The following is an 18,956-nucleotide window of genomic DNA, read 5'->3' as shown; positions in this document are numbered from 1 at the left end:
GTTCGCCGTGCATTGCTGCATCCGCCAGGTGACCGAAGCCCTTTTCAGAAGGAGACATCAATTCATCACCTTCCCCATGACCCTGGACAAGCAGCAGCAGCGTGCAGTGGGGTTTGCAAGAATAGCGGGCTTCCCCATGGTGCAGGGCGCCATTGACTGCACGCATGTGGCTTTGCGGGCACCTCTTGAGCATGCCGAGGATTACCGCAACCGGAAGGGCTACCATTCCCTCAATGTACAGCTGGTGTGTGACCACAGGCAGCGCATCCTAGCTGTCAATACCCGCTTTCCAGGCAGCAGCCACAATGCCTTTATCCTGCGACAGACAACTGTGGCTGACATGTTCCAGGCACAGCCTCCCCCAAGAGGATGGCTTATCGGGGACAAAGGCTATCCTTTGTGTACCTGGCTCATGACCCCGCTCCACGCGCCCACGACCCCTGCTGAAGAGGCATACAACGAGAGCCATCAAGCGACGAGGAGCCTCATAGAACAAACAATCGGCGTGCTCAAGCAACGGTTCCGCTGTCTCGACCGCTCCGGGGGAGCCCTCCAGTATTCGCAGGATCGAGTCTCCCAATTCATCGTCGTTTGCTGCATGCTGCACAACCTGGCTATCCGCAGGACTCAGGCACTGCCACCTCACGTTGGACCACCACCTCAGGAGGAGGAGCAGGAGGAGCATGAGGACGACGAGGACGAGGAGTACCAGCCCAGGAGGGACGCACAAGGTCCAAGGGCCGCCCGTCGTCGGCTTATTGAACGTCACTTCTAGGCCCCCTGTCAGGGAATGGCTTGTGCCAATGATAGAACATGATTGCAGCCGCTCCGCAAGCCCTCAGCCGGTTAAGGCAACAAACACTTCAAAGATCAAACATGGACAATGTGAATAAATAAAATGCTTTATTGTACAAACTCTGGGCCCTTCCCACATGAAAACCAAAAACAGAGGAAACCCCCAAAAAACACTCAAACACATTACTCGCTCCCACAACCTGGGGAGGATTAACAAAATAGGGCAACTAAAATGGCCGTCATTCTCGGCCTTCGTCCAAAACAAACATCACATCATCGGCCTTCAAAAAACAAACATCCATTTCTCGGCCTCAAGAAACAAACACAAATGGCCACACATTCGACTATTTGGCCCGCTAGGGCGATGCCTTGGCCATCTTTGGGTGGCCCCTGCCCGCCCTGCTGCTCCGCCTCAAAGTAAGGCCATTGGCTGCTGCAAGGCTGGGGGCAGGCTCCTGAGGGGCACATGTCGTGACGGCAGATGCCCTTGGGGGTCGGCCTAGTCGAGGTCTGGGCGTCGAGCGGCCGGCTGTTGATTGCTGCAGCTGTGGCTGGCCAGCATCAGTCGCTGCAGCAGCTCCTGGCAGCTCCACTGGGGGAGTGGCAGTGGCGGCTGGAGGAATGGCAGCAAGCTGGCGGATGGCAGGCGCTCGCTGGTCGCCTGAGACACTGGCACTCGCCCGGGCCAGCACTGCAGCATGCGCACCAATCTGCCGAGGGACAGACCGATGTGCTGCTGCAGCGTGCCGGGTGCCCTGGCGATGCCTGGCTGACACAGCGAGTGTGGCAGCAGTGAGTGCCCGTGTTGACCTGTTCACTGACCGCAGCAGAGCAGCCAGTGACTGGACGGCACCAATAATCACCTGGCCAGTCGCTGAAAGATCTGCTCGGTATTCCGCCCGACTGGTGGCCTCTAAGGGCCCGAACTAGGCCACACTCCGAGAGAGGGAATCGATGGACTCAGGCAACCGTGCCACTGCCGCCATGAGCTCCGTGTGCCGGCGCTCCGAGTCCACGGACAAGTCTTCGAGGCGTTCCATCTCCTCGGCGAAGAGCATCTCCTGACTGGAGGCCGGACTCTCCCTCTGGGGAGAAGGCCGCCGAGCTGGCCGACCCTTCCTGCGTTGCTGGAGGCCGCTGGGCCCAGCAATTGGACTCCCCTCCGACGCATCCCCCCTCTGGGGAGAAGGCCGCCGAGCTTCCACCCCCCTCCCGCCTTTCTGCAGCACGCAGGACCCAGGAGCTCCCCTCCCCTTCGACACTTCCGCCACGCTGCCCTCCAGGGAAGACGTGTCCCCTACATTGGCCTGGGTGGCCGCGGCTGAGGGTTCCCCTGATGGGCCGCCTTCCTCTTGCTCCTCCTCCTGCTCCTCCTCGGAGGGTCTGTCACTGGCAAGTTGAGGGACCTCCTCTTGACCATCTGAAAGCAGGAAGGCACAAGAGTAGCTTTAGAGTGAGGAGAGGGCGTCAGTGCGGGATGCATGAGTGGTGGCATTCAGCGCATTGGTCGGACAGTGGCAAAGGATGTAGATCTGATGCGCAAGTGGGACGAGAGAGGTGCAAAAGGTGATGTCCTTACCATTGCTTCCCAGAACAGGGTCGGCATCTCCACATGCAACGGGCCCAATCACCCGGCCACCCATGAGGCGCTCCACGCGATGTTGCAGGTCGGTGAGTGGCTGGATATGGGGTCGTCCTCCCCCGGCCGCAGTCCGGCTCTTGCGATTATTCGCCAGCTTGGCCTGCAAGAGAAAGGACGGCCTCTAAGTACAGTGTGTCGCCGTGATCTTGTGTGCACTGCCTCCCATGGTGGAATAGCCTGGCCAGTGTGTCGCCATGATGTGCTGTGCACTGCCTCCCATGGTGGAATAGCCTGGCCAGTGTGTCGCCATGATCTGCTGTGCACTGCCTCCCATGGTGGAATAGCCTGGCCAGTGTGTCGCCATGATCTGCTGTGCACTGCCTCCCATGGTGGAATAGCCTGGCCAGTGTGTCGCCATGATCTGCTGTGCACTGCCTCCCATGGTGGAATAGCCTGGCCAGTGTGTCGCCATGATCTGCTGTGCACTGCCTCCCATGGTGGAATAGCTTGGCCAGTGTGTTCAGTGCAGAATGTGCAATTGATGCTCATGCCTGTGCCATAGCTGCTGGATGAAGGCTGGCCATTAGAGCTTTCAGGTCCCTTTGCCCATAATGTGAGGTGCACATGCAAGGATGAGGAGGTCATTGGAAAGGGTACTCACCCTGACAATGCGTGTGAGGTCATTTAACTTTTTGCGGCATTGGGCACCAGTCCTGGGGACGTCGCTGTTGGCTGACAGCTTGCTAGCGACATGCCTCCAGGCTCTCCTGTAGACGCGGACCGTCGCCTTCTTGCCATTGTCCGGGTACAAAACATGGCGCCTCTTCTCCACAGCAGCAAGCAGCACACTCAGATCACGCTCTGAGAAGCGCTGCGCACGTTGACGGGCCTTCTCCATGTCTTCAGGCGCTATTTGGGTCCAGCAGCAGTGTTCAGGCCTAGCTGGAGGGCTCCACTATCCAGGGCGTGGCAGCAGACACAGTCGACCCTTCCCCCTTAAGAGCTGGCCGGCGCCAGGGTGTCTGCTGTCAGTCACGAGATGGCCGCACCTGCGCTGCGCCCGGCCTCGGCGCTATCGATCACCACCTCCGGCTTAGCGCCCAAAGAGAGGCGTCCAACAGCAGTTTTAGCACTCGCCCGAACTAGTAGGGCGAAGCTAATAAATATCGGAGAAGTGGCCTAGATTTGGCGGCGGCCGCAAACTTTAGCGGACGCCCCACTTTAGCGCCCCAAAAGTGGCGTCAATGAATTTCTAGGCCAAAGTGTGCAGACAGTGTGGAAAAGTAGGACACATAGCACGAGTCTGCAGGTCAGGAAAGAAAACCAGCAATAAGAAATCTCCAAAAGAGAAGTACAAGAAGGTACATAAGGTGACGGAGAATAGTTCAGATGAACAAAAGAGTGATACCGACTCCGAAAGCAGGGAGCTGAGTTGGCTGAAACTACATAATGTGATCAAAACGGAGGATCACCGAACCATTTGGGTCACTCTCAAGATAGCAGGAGTCCAGGTAAAAATGGAATTGGACACAGGATCAGCCCTAACTGTCATAAACTGACGGGAGTATGAGCAGCTATTCTCACACATACCCTTGAGAGATACAAAAATTATTTTGAAGATGTACACGGGGCAAAAAGTCTACCCCAAAGGAAAAATAAGGGTGACCGTTATATATAACGGTAAGGAAACACCAAAACTAGACCTGTGTGTATTGCAAGATGGAGGACCACCATTACTGGGACGTGAATGGATCTGGAAAATACAGCTGGATTGGCATTCCATACAAGCACTGGCTGTGGCTGCCAAAAAGGATGACGACGTCACACCTGGGCGACTGTCAAAGATCCTAACCGACATGCAAGAAGTGTTCCAGCAAGGACTCGGAACACTAAAAGGCATGACAGCAACAATTAAAATCAAAGAAAACGCAAGCCCAAAATTTTTAAAGGCCAGACCGGTGCCTTTTGCGATCCGCCCAGCCGTCGAAGCAGAGCTGGAGAGTTTGGAACGTTCAGTAGTACTGTCCAAGGTAGGCTGGAGCGAGTGGGCTACACCCATCGTCCCTGTGATGAAAAAGTCGTTGAGCAGCACGCCTGGGGAACCAAGGAAGGTTTGCATCTGTGGGGACTTTAAGGTAACAGTGAACCCGGTCCTTCACACCGTGCAATATCCACTTCCGCGGATTGAAGATATTTTCGCCTCGCTATCTGGAGGGAAATGCTTCACTAAGATTGATCTGGCCCAGGCGTATCTGCAAATGGAGGTAGAAGAAGCATCAAAACAATACCTCACAATCAACACCCATAAAGGTCTCTACCAATACAACTGGCTGGTATTCGGGGTAGCATCAGCTCCGGCTATTTGGCAAAGGGCAATGGAACAAGTCCTGCACGGGATCGCAGGGACCCAGTGTTATTTGGACGACATCCTGGTCACGGGCGAAAATGACAGTGATCACCTCGCCAACCTGGAGCAGGTGCTCACTAGATTGAAGGAATATGGGCTCCGAGCTAACCGCCCCAAATGCAAGTTTTTTAAAAAACCAATCTCGTATTGTGGCCACGTTATCGATAAAGAGGGGTTACATAAGTCCCCAGAAAAAATTGAGGCAGTAGTCAAGTCTCCAGCACCGGAAAACATGTCACAACTGAAGTCGTTCCTCGGGCTGGTAAACTACTACCATAATTTCTTGCCAAATTTGTCGACAATACTACACCCACTGAACACCCTACTGCAAACTGGAGTGCCATGGAAGTGGAGTGACGAATGTAAACGCGCTTTCCAGAAGAGCAAAACTCTAATCACATCGAAAGAGGTATTGGCCCATTTCAACCCAGCACCACCAATTCGGTTGGCGTGTGACGCATCACCCTACGGCATTGGAGCGGTGCTGTCGCACAAATTCTCGGACGGCTCAGAGAGGCCAATAGCCTTTGCGTCACGATCACTAACCTCAGCCGAGCGTAACTACGCCCAGATTGACAGGGAGGCCCTCAGCCTAATGTGGGGAGTGAAAAAGTTCGATCACTATCTGCACGGGCAGAAATTCACCTTGCTGACTGACCACCAGCCTCTTGTCTCCATTTGTAATCCGAAGAAGGGCGTTCCGGTGATGACTGCGCAACGACTACAAAGATGGTCACTCTTTCTAGGGGCGCACCACTATGAGATTGAATATAAGTGCACGAAACAGCATGGAAATGCTGATGGGCTATCACATCTGCCACTGCCTACTGCGGAGGAAGCACCAGCAGTGGATCCTGTCGAAATATTTCATTCAACTATAGTTGAATACCTACCGGTAACTAACGCTCGTATAGAAAGGGAGACCCGAAATGACCCGACACTGTCTCGGGTATATGATTTCACGGTGAAGGGATGGCCAGCACATGGCGACTCACTGTTGCCAGCATTCTCGACAAGAAGAGAACAGCTGTCAGTGTGCCGGGGGACCTTGATGTGTGGATCCCGAGTGGTAATTCCACCCAAGTTAAGGGATAGAGTGCTCAATGAGCTTCATGAGGGTCATCTGGGAGGGGTAAAAATGAAAAGCCTTGCCAGGGCTTATGTGTGGTGGCCGGGAATCGATAAACAAATCGAGGACCTGACCAAGAGCTGGTCAGGATGCCAGAAAGTCCAAAATGCACCACCACATGCCCCTCTACACCCATGGGAGTGGCCCTCATCTCCATGGCAACGGGTGCATATTGATTTTGCTGGTCCATTCATGGACTCAATGTTTTTAATAGCCGTGGATGCGCACTCGAAATGGCCTGAGGTCATCAAAATGTCCTCCACCACCACGGAGAAAACTATTGCAGTCCTACGGACCATTTTTGCCAGGAACGGCTTGCCAGAACAGATTTGCTCCGATAACGGACCACAGTTTGTGTCCGAAGAGTTCCGGAGGTTTATGAAGAAGAATGGGGTAAGGCATTACATATCCGCCCCGTATCATCCAGCCACAAATGGATTGGCTGAGAGGTTCGTACAAACCTTTAAGAAGGCAATAAAGGCTATGTACAATGACAACATTCCGCTGCAGCATAAGGTGGACAATTTCCTGTTCGCCTACCGGAATGCGACACATGCAGTCACCAACCAGGCCCCGGCCATGATGTTCTTTAACCGAAGGTTAAGATCTCGCCTGGATTTGCTCAGACCAAATGTACGAAGAGATGTTGAGAGTAAGCAATTCCAGCACATCCATGAGAAGCCAACAAGGAGCTTCAATGTAGGGGAACCAGTCTTGGCCCGTGACTACCGAACAGAAAAATGGCAGCCAGGAACGATATGCACACGGCAGGGCCCACTAATGTACACAGTGGACGTTGAGGAGAACATCGTGAGACGCCATGCTGACCAGATCCTAGAGTCACAGGAACAAGTCAACCCCATGCCTCGCCCATACGTACCTGGCGAGGTACCCAACGTACAGGTCGCATCTACCCCAGAAACAGTAGCATCGGAAGCTGATGACCCAACCGACGACAGGGTGCCAGAATCGCCTCCGCACCAAGAGCGAGACACTCGGGAAAGGCGCTATCCAGAAAGGATCAGGAAGCCTCCCCAAAGACTGAATATATAAATGGACTATTTTCAGCTAACGTTGTATGTTAAAAGTGTTAATTGTAATTAGTTTGATATTTAATTGTTAAATGAGTGTTATGGTACTGTTAATCTAAAAGGGGAGGAATTGTAATGTATATATAGAATGTATATACCTTTAAGGGTGGAACTACTTTTTACAGCTCATGTATACTGCAGTACCGGCAGTGACCACACCTGTATATAGCACTGAGTAGTAATCTGTACAGTTCAGTTCCAGAGTGAGCCACGTTGAGTAAACACCTGTTGTACCGTTCTCCTGCAGTCTTGTGTCTTATTACTGATGGACACAACACTTTGCCCAAGTGGTCAGTTCTTATACGTGAGAGCAAGTGAAGAGGAAATCAGCTTATGTGAGAAAATAGTGAGACAAAACAATGGTATACTTGCGTGATCATATTTTTGGATTATATTCAACCTGTACATCAATAAAAGAGAAGCCTTTCTCATCAAAGGATATACCCAACAATGCATTTGCTAAGAATGTAGACATTCATTCATTCTCAGTGAGTACATGGATTGGTATGTTTCTACAGCCAATACTTTGAAAAGTAGAAATCATCCAGAAAAGCTTTTTACAAAGCTGTCCATCTGAACAAAGCAGCAATAACTTAAAAAATAACTTTGGAGAATGCTGTCAGAGTGATACCCATAGTTGTTCCAGCTGTGATCTGAAAGGTGCCAGTAGGATTACCTACCTCCACAAGCAGCAGCAATTCATAATTCGTAGGAGTGTGCTACTCCAAATCCTCTTTAACTCCTCACACAGGTCATAAAGCATTTGCTTATTAAATCTAAATCTCAGTCAACACTGTACGTCTGAGAAATCTATAAAATTAATGTGACATCTGTAATTCCTGAGGGATGGCTTTATTTTCACAACTCAACCATGACAATACAGTACTACCAATTCCTGGCTGCCATTATAATCCCAGGTAATTCACTGAATTGGCAGCCATTTATACTCAGCACCATTCTTTGATTCCTTCAGAGTGGTGCAAACAATCGCACAGAAAATTGGCTCTTTACACCTCACAATTCTGTAATCCAATTGTAATTTTGACATGTAAGGACCAATTTGACGAGATGCAGTGTAAAATTGAGGTCATATACCTGATTCATGGCACACTGCACTTTGCATATTTATTTAAATTAGGCTCCAAACTGAGCTCCATTATTGGCAGTGAAGCTCAACCCCAGCATGCACCTTGCCCATAAAGAATGGACACTAGCTTTTTGCCTTGGGACATTTCTCAACTTCTGTATTGAACATCTTGCATACTTTTATTACCTTGCATATTTTTCCTGAAGCCTTCAGTTTGAAAAGCCACACTTTCCTGACATCCTAACAATCACTGCTACAGTACATGTTGCAGCTAACAAGGATAGTTGCTTCCCTAGTGTTACATGAATTGAATGAGGAGGACCAAGTCATGACAACATCTATAGGTTCAAAGACATCTTACACAGTCTGCTTTCATCATTACCCAGTATGTGCATACTATCCCACTCTTACCTGACTAAGTTAGAGGAGGCCAGTCTTCACTGCTTTGACTTTACTGCAGATGGAGTGACCTACTTATGGCATCTACTGCAGGATGACTTCATGACAACATCAAGGATTGGGAAGACTCTTCCTATAGCTGTGAAGATCACAATGGCATTAAACTTCTACCCAACATAATCATTCCAAGCAACCATAGTGTTCATTTGCCAGATAAGTCAGTCTTCAGTTTATACCTGTCTAAAGCAATTGACAATCTAGAAATAGAAAAGCATTCACTTCCAAAACAAAACCCTACATTTTCACACTAACTGAAGCAACAGTAATCTTGTTTAATGAGTTAGACCAAACTAGGTCTGGTCTGTTGAGCTGACATTTTATATGGACGCGGCACATGCATGGGGTGGCCTCATCTTCCCCCCCAATTTTTTGTTCTTCCCCCAAAATTGTGCCTCCTAAAACTCAGCACTTTGTGAATTGGACACGTCAGGTCAACTGCCTCTAGCTGTGGAGGCAGGCATGGGTCGGAATATCGTGGCTGAATTCATGTGCTTCATGTGTGCCTCATAAAATTAGGACTCACATCAGAAAAATACAGTACATAGCACACTGTACAAATTCCATCTGCACTCAAGCCAATCTACTTATATCATTAAGTGCATTGCATTTTGCACCTCCAATATCAAGTACCTATGAAATCAATACAAATTTCCTGTTCACTTGTCAACTCAACTGATCCTGAGGTGGCACTGCTCATTTTTTGAAGTAGTAAAAGAAATAATGACCTGGCTTCTCCTTCCAGGGAAGTGTCCCTCCGACAGTGCTGGAACCCTGATTCTGTTTCGAGGGTGAGGGTTCATCTGACATGCATAGCGAGCTCCTGGCAGGATTCTCACAGCTAAGAGGGATTGTGGAGAAGAATCCCAGTCAATACTTATAAAAATAATAATAGAGTAATCAGAGTTAGAATCTTCTTGTTTTATGTTTAAACACTATATGAAGGATGTTGAAGCAATAGAGAGGATACAGAGCAGATTCACTTGGTATGAGGAAATACAAATCCGAAGAAAGGCTTGAAGAATTGTGCTGTTTTCATTAGAACAAAGGAGAATATGGGGCATTTAAATTAGGAAGTGGGACAGAGTAGATAGAAACAGACTGTTCCGAATGATTGAAGGGTTTAGAAGGAGGAGACAAAGATATATGATTAAGAGATTTAAGATAGAGAACAGGAATTTTTTTACGCAGGTTATGAATGTCCTACCTGAGTTAACAATTGAAGCAGAGACCATGTCATCCTTTAAGAATAGGTTACATAGATGGTGGAGGAAAGAGAAATAAAGTGATATGGGAACAGGGTGGCCATGTGGGATTAGGAGTACTGTTCATGTGGAGGATAAACACCAATGCAGATTGGGTGGGCCAAATGGTCTGTCTCCATTTTGTAATTTCTTGGTAATTCTATGCCGGTACTGTACATCTTTTATAGTGATCCCACCGTCAGCCATCCGTATTCTATCTTTCTTGAAAAATATCCCACTGCACTCTTGGTGCAGTACATAATGTTGTGAAATAGGGCTATTGCTGTTCAAATTATAAAACCATAAGGTTATTCTATCCTAAACAATGGTTGTTTTAATTTATTAGGAACTTTAGAGTTGCATGAAGACAAATGTTCACTAGGTATGAAACCTGCAGACTCTAAATAAACTTCTGTGTAAGTTTTGTTGGATATGCACCAGTGACTAAACAAATATGCATTCAGTTGTTGTAATTGAGCTGTTTGCAGGCAGAAGTGGAAATACATACTTCATTCTAAAGCAACACCTAATAAAATATTTGATTATCATTAAGCAAATATCTTAAGGCAACAATAGACTTGCACCATACACATGGACTGAATACTCAACAGCACCTTAGGTGGTACATTTGCTCTCGTCAATACCCAAGATCTGACTTTACAGACCATGCCATTCCTACGTGGCATGTCAGAGGAGATTGATCTTCACAAACTCAGCTATGCCATCTGCTCGCAGAAGGTTATTTCAAAAAATAATACGTTTTGTGACCCCTAAAGACCGGTGATATATCATGTGACACACTTGTGCATATCTAATGACTGCAAGTTCTGAAACTGCCCTCCGTTGCAGCAATATTTTGTATACTTTTTGGGCTAGATTTTCAGTTGCTTGCGCCAGCGGTTAGCGCCTTAAGAGAAGTGATTTCCGGGCGCTATGCGTGTAGCGCCCGGGCGCAGCGCAGTTTGCGCCCCGCCCCAAATTAAGTTGCCCGTTAGCGCCGGCGCAAAGTTTAGCGCCCGCCCGGATGCGCGCGCAGAAAATGACGTCACATCCTCGTGCAACGCCCTTTGGCCGCCCCGATTGCAAACTTCAGTCGGACCGCCCCATTGTGCGGCGGGCGGCCGGAGCGTTTGGAAAAAGGAACGCAACACAACCAGCGCGGGCCCCGGGGGGCGCTAATTAAAGGGAACGTCCTCTCCAGTATAAAGGCCATCCATTATTTCAGAAAACAGTCTTGTGCAACGCATTTCTGGAGACACAACAAGGAGGATAGCTAACTGGTTTCAAGCAGCAAGAGCCAGGTATTTTTGGACTCAGGCAACAGCGCTGCAAGTGGCCATTTGGAAATTAGAGTGTTTGCCAGGATTTGATGGGGGTTGCATGGGGTGCCAACGCGGAGCTGCAGCTCCATGTCCGTAGGGCTCGCAGACGTATTGTGAGAGGGGCAGCCCTGGCTAGAGGCAGAGGGGGCTACAGGCGTCGGCCACGTAGGCCTTACCCAGTCAGGCTATACCGCCAGCAGCGCTCCTACCTAAACATGAGTGCCGCGCGATGTGTTAAAAGGCTCCGATTCCGGAAGGGGGTGATTGCAGAGATCTGCCACCTGCTTCGCCGAGATCTGCGGCCAAAGCTCAGGTGCAGGACGTCTCTGTCGGTGGAAGTGAAGGTGACGGTGGCATTGAACTTCTATGCCACCGGCTCCTTCCAATACGCTGCTGGGGACATAGCAAACATCTCCCAGTACGGCGCGCATCGCTGCATCCGCCAGGTGACCGAAGCACTGTTCAGAAGGAGAAGCCAATTCATCTCCTTCCCCATGGCCCTGGAGAGCCAGCATCAGCGCGCATTGGGATTTTCCAGACTCGGGGAATTCCCCTTGGTGCAGGGCGCCATTGACTGTACGCATGTGGCTTTGCGGGCCCCTCTGGAGCATGGCGAGCAGTATCGCAACAGGAAGGGCTACCATTCTCTGAATGTGCAGCTGGTCTGTGACCACAAGCAGCGCATCATGGCAGTCAATGCCAGCTTCCCAGGCAGCAGCCACGATGCCTTTATCCTGCGGCAGAGTACTGTGCATGACATGTTCCAGGCACAGCCTCCCCCAAGAGGATGGCTACTCGGGGACAAAGGCTATCCTTTGTGCACCTGGCTCATGACCCCGCTCCGCGCGCCCAGGACCGCTGCTGAAGAGGCCTACAACGAGAGCCATCAAACCACCCGCAACATCATCGAGCTAACTATTGGGGTCCTCAAGCAGCGGTTCCGCTGCCTTGATCGCTCCGGAGGAGCTCTCCAGTATTCGCTGGACCGGGTCTCCCAATTTGTGGTGGTTTGCTGCATGCTACACAACCTGGCTATCCGCAGGACTCAGGCACTGCCACCTGACGTTGGACCAGCACCTCAGGAGGAGGAGCAGGAGGAGCATGAGGAGGAGGAGGAGGAGGAGGAGGAGGAGCAGGAGTACGTTCCCAGGAGGGAGCGACCAGGGCCAAGGGCCGCACGACGCCACCTTATTACACGGTACTTCTAAGCCCCCTGTCAGGGAATGGCCAGGGGCCATGAGGGAAGATGAATGCAGCCGCTCCGCAAGCCCTCAGCCGGCGAAGCCAACAAACACTAAGAAGAACAACCATGGAGACTGCATGAATAAAGATAATTTTTTATTAAACAAAAATGAAAAGCCCTTCCCACATGAATCCCCAAAAACAATAAACGGGCCCCACAAAAAGCCCAACAAACGACTCACTCCCACAAACTGGGGAGGAGCCACTCCACCTTTATTGAAACCGGGCCTCAACGTCGGCCTAACGCAAAAAAAAAGCCCTCCAAAAGCACAACCATGGGCAAAATAAAGATGGCCACCGCCATATTAAAGGAAAGCTGGCCACACCCTCTACTGAGTGGCCCGCGAGGGCGAGACCTTGGACAGCATTTTGCCTCCCCTGCCCTGCCTGCTGCTCCTTCGCAAGCTCTGCCCAGTGGCTGCTGCGAGGCTGGGGGAAGGCGCCTGAGGCTCAGATGCCCTTCCGCCAGATGCCGCTGGGGGGCGGCCTACACGGCGTTTGGGCCTCGAGGGGCCGTCTCCTGAGTGGCGCGCCTGAGCCTGGCCACCATCAGCTGCAGCCGCTTGCCCTTGACGCCCCAGAGGGGGAATGGCGGCGACGGATGGTGCAATGTGGGCCAGCTGGCGTCTGGGATGCGCTGGCTGGTGCTGTGGCGCGGTGGCACTCGGCCGGGCCCGCACTGCAGGATCCGCAGCAATCAGCCGACGGCCGGCTTGCTGGGATGGTCCAGCGCGGCGCCTGCCCTGGCGATGCCTGCCTGAGACAGCGCGTGTGGCAGCAGTGAGTGGCCCTCTGGTCCTGGTGTGCGCGCGCATCACATCCGCCAGGGTCTTGACGGCATCAGTTAGCATGCGGCCAGTCGCGGCAGTTGCTGCCCCGAACTCGCGCACACTGGTCGCCAGCGACTCGATGGCCTCAGGCATGCGCCCCACCACGCTCATGAGCTCCGTGTGGCGCCGGTCCGAGTCGTCGGCCATCTGATCGAGCTTCCGCACCTCCTCCGAAGTGAAGGTGTCCGGACTGGAGTCGCGACTCTCCCGCTGGGGAGGAGGGGGCCGAACTAGGGGACCCTTGCCGCGTTGGTGACGGCGAGTGTGCCGAGCAGCAGCACTCCCCTCTGATCCTTCCCCCCTTTGGGGGGAAGGCCGCGGGCCACGCGCACGGCTGCTGGGTGGCTGGACGCCACTGGTCCCAGAAGCTGCATTGCCCTGCGACAGTTCCTCCAGGCACTCGTCCAGTGAGGAGGTGTCGAGCATTTCCTCCTCTCCTGCGGGACGTGACTGTTCCCCCGAAGGTCCGGCTTGCTCCTCCTCCTCCTCCTGGTTGGAGGTGCTGTCACTGGCAGCCTCAGGGTCCTGGTCGTCACCAGCTGAAAGCAGGAATGCACAAGAGTAGCTTCAGAGTGAGGAGACGGCGTCAGCGAGGGAGTTAGGACTGGTGGGATTCAGCGCATTGGTGGGACAGTGGCAAAGGAGGTAGCTCGGATGGGCCAGTGCGACGCGAGAGGGCCAAAAGGCGAGGTCCTTACCATTGCCGGGCAGTGGAGGGTCGGATACACCGCACGCTGTGGGGACAATCACACGTGCTCCCATGAGCACACACACGCGCTCCTCCAGCCGAGTGAGCTTCTGCAGCTTGGCGCGGCCACCCCTGGCACGGGCCTGGCGATTAAACGCTACTTTAGCCTGCAAGAGAAAGGACGGGCTGTAAGGGCGCAGTGAAGCCCTGATGTAGTGTGCACTGCCTCCCATGGTGGAATAGCTTGGACAGAGTGAAGCCCTGATGTAGTGTGCACTGCCTCCCATGGTGGAATAGCTTGGACAGAGTGAAGCCCTGATGTAGTGTGCACTGCCTCCCATGGTGGAATAGCTTGGCCAAAGTGTAGAGTGCCGAATGGCCATTTGATGCTCATGACTGTCCCAATGCTGCTGGCTGAGGGCTGGCCAAAAGGACTTTCAGGTCCCTTTGCCCATCATGTCAGGTGTACATGCAAGAATGAGGAGGAGACTGGAAAGGCTACTCACCCTCACAATCCTGGTCAGATCGTTGTACTTCTTACGGCATTGTGTGTGGGTCCTGGGGGCCTCGCCGGTGAATGTCACCCTCTGGGCGATCTGCTTCCAGGCTTTGGTGTAGTCGTGGTGGGTTGGATTCCTCCCACTGTCTGGAAACAAGATCTTGCGCCTCACCTCCAGAGCTGTGAGCATGATGTCCAGATCACCCTCTGAGAAGCGCAGGGCACGCTGACGGGCCTTCTCTGGCGTTGCCATGACTCCCTGGGGCTGAGCAGTAGTGTTGAGGCCTCTTTGCAAGGCTGCAGTGTGCAGGGCGTGGCAGCAGACTAATTCGTCCCTTCCCCCTTTAAGAGCTGGTCGGCACCACGGGGTCTGCTGTCAGTGCAAAAATGACCGCACCCGTGCTGCGCCCCGCCTGGGCGCTATCCCTCTGGACCGCCGGCTTAGCGCCTAAAGAGAGTAGTGGAACGCCTCTTTTAGCGCTCCACCAACCTCTTAGGGCGAAGCCACTGAATTCCCGGCAACGGGGCGCTACTTTGGGGCGGGCGCTAACTTCGGGCGGGCGCTAAAGCTAGCGCCCCAAAACTGCCTAAACTGAAAATCTAGCCCTTTATTCTTTACTTCACAGATGTTCTCTGAAGATTATGGGCCAGAATTTGCTAACAAAATAACCCTGGGCTAGAAATTCGGCTGCTTTGCACCTCCAGATAGCACCTGCGGGGGGGCAGTAACGGGGCGCTAAGGGGTTACCAACCAGGCACGGCCAATTCAGTGATGCCCGTGAACTTCCCTGGTGGTTTTGCACTGGCATTAACACTTACCGCCTCAGTCTCTAGCGCCCCGTAGACCGTGACGTCATCAAGTGCGCACCGCCCTGTTACCGCCCCAGATGTGAAATTCGCTCCCGCCCCCTGGGGCATCGCCGGATAGCAACAGGAGGTGTTGTTACCTTGGCTGGCCGCTTGGAGAGCCATAATTAAAGGCAGTGGTGGTCAGATAGGCCAAACTTTATTCTTCGCACCTCATTGCTGCACGATGCTTAAGCCCTCCACTCTCTGAGAGTGATTGGGGCTGTAATGGAAGTCGCGCAAGTCCCCTGACTCCACAGAACTAAGAAGAAGAATGTTGCAAACCATCATTGGCCCTTCCCTTTAAGCGAGGGATGGAGCCTCTGATGCCGGTAGCACTGCACTGCACATTCTTCAGCGCTCTGCCGCTACCGCCGCCTCACACACTTTAGTGCGCTAAGAGAAGTGGTTAGTGCTTGATTTAGCGCTCCACTTCCCTCTTGGAGCGCTAAAACTGAATTTCGCGAGAGGCGAGAATGATTAGTGCCTGGCGCTAATTTTTCAACTTTTAGGGGAAGAAATTCCCTTAGAGGGCCGTTTGGGCTTTAAGTGAAAAATGTTTGGAAAGGCGCTAACCTTTTCAAACATTTGTTAAATTCCCTCTTTTTGCTCCAAGAGGGAAGTGGAGTGCTAAATCAAGCGCTCCACTTGCCTCTTGAAGAGAAAGAGGCAGGGAATGTCCTGATCCAGGGCCATGTGCTCAGCAACACCATGTTGCAAGAGCTCTGCAGGTTTCAGATTGCAGCACGGACGCCATGACAGGTGACTGAAATAAAAAAAATTTAAATCTGCATTTTTCTTTGGCCGGCCATCCATTGCACATTTAAATTGCACCTCACAAGCGGCGACTATTCGCAACCTCTGCAGCAGTTAGTAACGTCACCCGACGCTGCTGCGGGATGCAAGTGTGAATTTTTCTCCCGAGGTCTCAGGTGGGGGGGGGGGGCGAAAAACCATTTGTGCCCCATTAGCACCTCCTGGGGAATTTTGCCCTCTTAAAGTTTTAGGGCTAGATTTTCAGTTGCTTGCGCCAGCAGTTAGCGCCTTAAGAGAAGTGGGCCTAGAAATTGGGTTTTGGCGCAGCAATGGCTTTAGCACCGGAAGTTAGTGCCGGAGCTAAGTCGCGCTGGTCGGGCCAAAAATTCACTACTTCTGCGCCCAAACGGCTGCCGGCGCTGCTGAAAGCTGTTAGCGCCTGAAAACTGGCGCTATGCGCTGAATTTCGGCGCTATTCCGGCGCTGCGGCGCCCGCTGCGGTGCGGCAGGTTCGGGAAGTGCAGGCCTCCTCCTTCCCTTAAGGAGGACCTGCCTGCACCCGGCCGCGGCCCGCGATAATCTTATTAAAAATGAGCCCGGCACCTCAGACAAGTGCCGGGCTTGCTTCTGTTCCGGGGGGGGGGGGGGGGGGAAGTCCGGGGAGGGAGCTGCGGCCAGGCGGGCGGCGGGAAAGCGGCCGGCCGCCGCGGGGCCTTTAATGCGCCGGCGCAAACTTGTGCAAGGCACCTCTGCCAGAACGTTGCTTGCGGCTGCCACGGGCGAGGCGGCCGCAAGTCAATTTCCCAGTTCGGGCGGGTTACCATGGCAACCGGGACGCTGCGCACACCGATGACGTCATCGGTGCCGGCGCAGCGCTACCGGTCTACCGCGGCGGAAGGGCCCCAGGCAATTTAGGCGCCGGCGCCAATTGCAGCGCTAGGCCCTCTAGCGCCGCAAAATCGGCGCTAAGGGCACTGAATTTCTAGGCCGTGATTTTCGGGCGCTATGCGTGTAGCGCCCGGGCGCAGCGCAGTTTGCGCCCCGCCCCAAATTAAGTTGCCCGTTAGCGCCAGCGCAAAGTTTAGCGGCCGCCTGGATGCGCGCGCAGAAAATGACGTCACATCCTCGTGCAACGCCCTTTGGCCGCCCCGAATCCAAACTTCAGTCGGACCGCCCCATTGTGCGGCTGGCGTCCAGAGCGTTTGTAAAATGGAACGCAACACACCCTGGGGAGCGCAAATTAAAGGGCGCTCCTCCTGCACTATAAATGGCAGTCTGCATGTGTTGTGTGGAAGGATCCAGTGTGTTGTTGTGAACGGTGTATTTATGTTTCCGGCCACCACCTCCTCCTCCTCCTCCTCCTCCTCCTCCTCCTCCTCTTTTCCCCCCCAGACTCTGCCTTTGAAAAAAACACATGCACCCTTCCCCTTTAAGAGCTCACTGGCACCAGAGTGTCTGCCGTGCGCTGTGCCCGAGCTCGGGTGTTGCGCTCTGCACCGCCGGCTTAGCGCCTAAAGATAGTAGTGGAACGCCTCTTTTAGCGCTCCACCAACCTCTTACGGCGAAGCCACTGAATTTCCGGCAACGGGGCGCTACTTTGGGGCGGGTGCTAACTTCGGGCGGGCGCTAAGGTTAGCGCCCCAAAACTGTCTATACTGAAAATCTAGCCCTTAGTGCCCCAAATGGGGCTATACCGAATTTCTCCCCCACAGTTTAATGGCACTCACCGTTATTAGGGAGGAGGGAGGGAGGAGGGAGGAGTGGGGGAGGAGGAGGGGAGGAGGGGGAGGAGGGGGGAGGAGGGAGCAGGGAGGAGGGACACTACTGCCACGACCTCCTGCGCCGGCAGATCGTGACGTCAGTCGAGTGTGCGACACCCTGATAGCGCCCCAGACTGGCTATTGAGTGGCGCCCCCTGCCTTACCGCCTGCCGCTAGCAACGGCAGATTGAGGGGGGCGTTTTGCAGTCAGGAAGGGACTGGGAGAGCGCTATTTCAAGGCAACTACTTCCTGCCTTTTTTTGTTGGTGACATTTTTGCACCACGCATTCTGAGAGAGAGAGAGAAACTTCTGGAGAGATTCAACGCTGTGTGAAGGAGTTTTGGGTACTGAGCAGCACTATGCAAGTTCATTTTGATTTGCCCTTCCTTGTATCGATTTAGAAGAGACTGTGGGGGCTGCACTCTGAGCTCTTTCCCTGGGTCTCTCCATTGTTCTTTCCAGCAGATTTGATGTACAGGTCTCTCCAGGCCGAGATTCAAGGCTGCAATGAGCAGGATGTGGATGCAGAGCAAGATCAACCCTCCCCTTTAAGAACTGGCCGGTGCCATTGTGGCTGTGTTCCATTGCTGACTGACATCACATGAGCTTCGCCAGTGCTCTGAGGTAACGCCTCGCTCCTCAGCCTTTGCGCCTTAAGACAGGTGTGTAGCACCTGATTTAGCGCTCCAATCACCTCCAAGGGCGATAAAAGCCAGGTTTGCAGTCGGAGGCGATAAGTAGTGCCAGGTGCTAATCTTTGCGCCTGGCTGAAAATTGCGCCCCAAATGGGGCGACACTGAATTTCTCCCCCATTCTTTCTTTTCCTCCCTATGGAGAGAATTTTAGCATGGAGGAGCACATGGGTTTGGGTGTGGGTGGGGGGGTGGTGGTCAAAACCGGGAAAATTAACAGCACGTAAGGTAGCCGGCTCCAACCCGCCGACTTCCAGGTTTCACTCCAGCACATTAGGCTGCATGAGTGCAACCCCCTCGGGGAGATGGATTGCCAATTAACATATGTTAATCGCTCAATTAGAGCAATATTGACACAGAGTTTTGACTTTAACGTTGGGTCCTCGGCAGTGTTCCCATTAATTTTATTTTTGGATGCATGGCCCCTTTAAGGGGCTGCACGGCCCATTCAAAATACCAAGCATGCACGTTTATTCCCCATTGAAAAGCTGCTGAGACAGCTGCGCAAGAGGTCCAGAGAGTTGTTCGG

This window comes from Somniosus microcephalus, chromosome 9 (genome assembly GCF_052327205.1).
Source record: "Somniosus microcephalus isolate GS21.2 chromosome 9, FLI_Smic_1.0, whole genome shotgun sequence".
NCBI classification, from domain to species: domain Eukaryota; kingdom Metazoa; phylum Chordata; class Chondrichthyes; order Squaliformes; family Somniosidae; genus Somniosus; species Somniosus microcephalus.
This window is presented reverse-complemented; position numbering follows the sequence as displayed.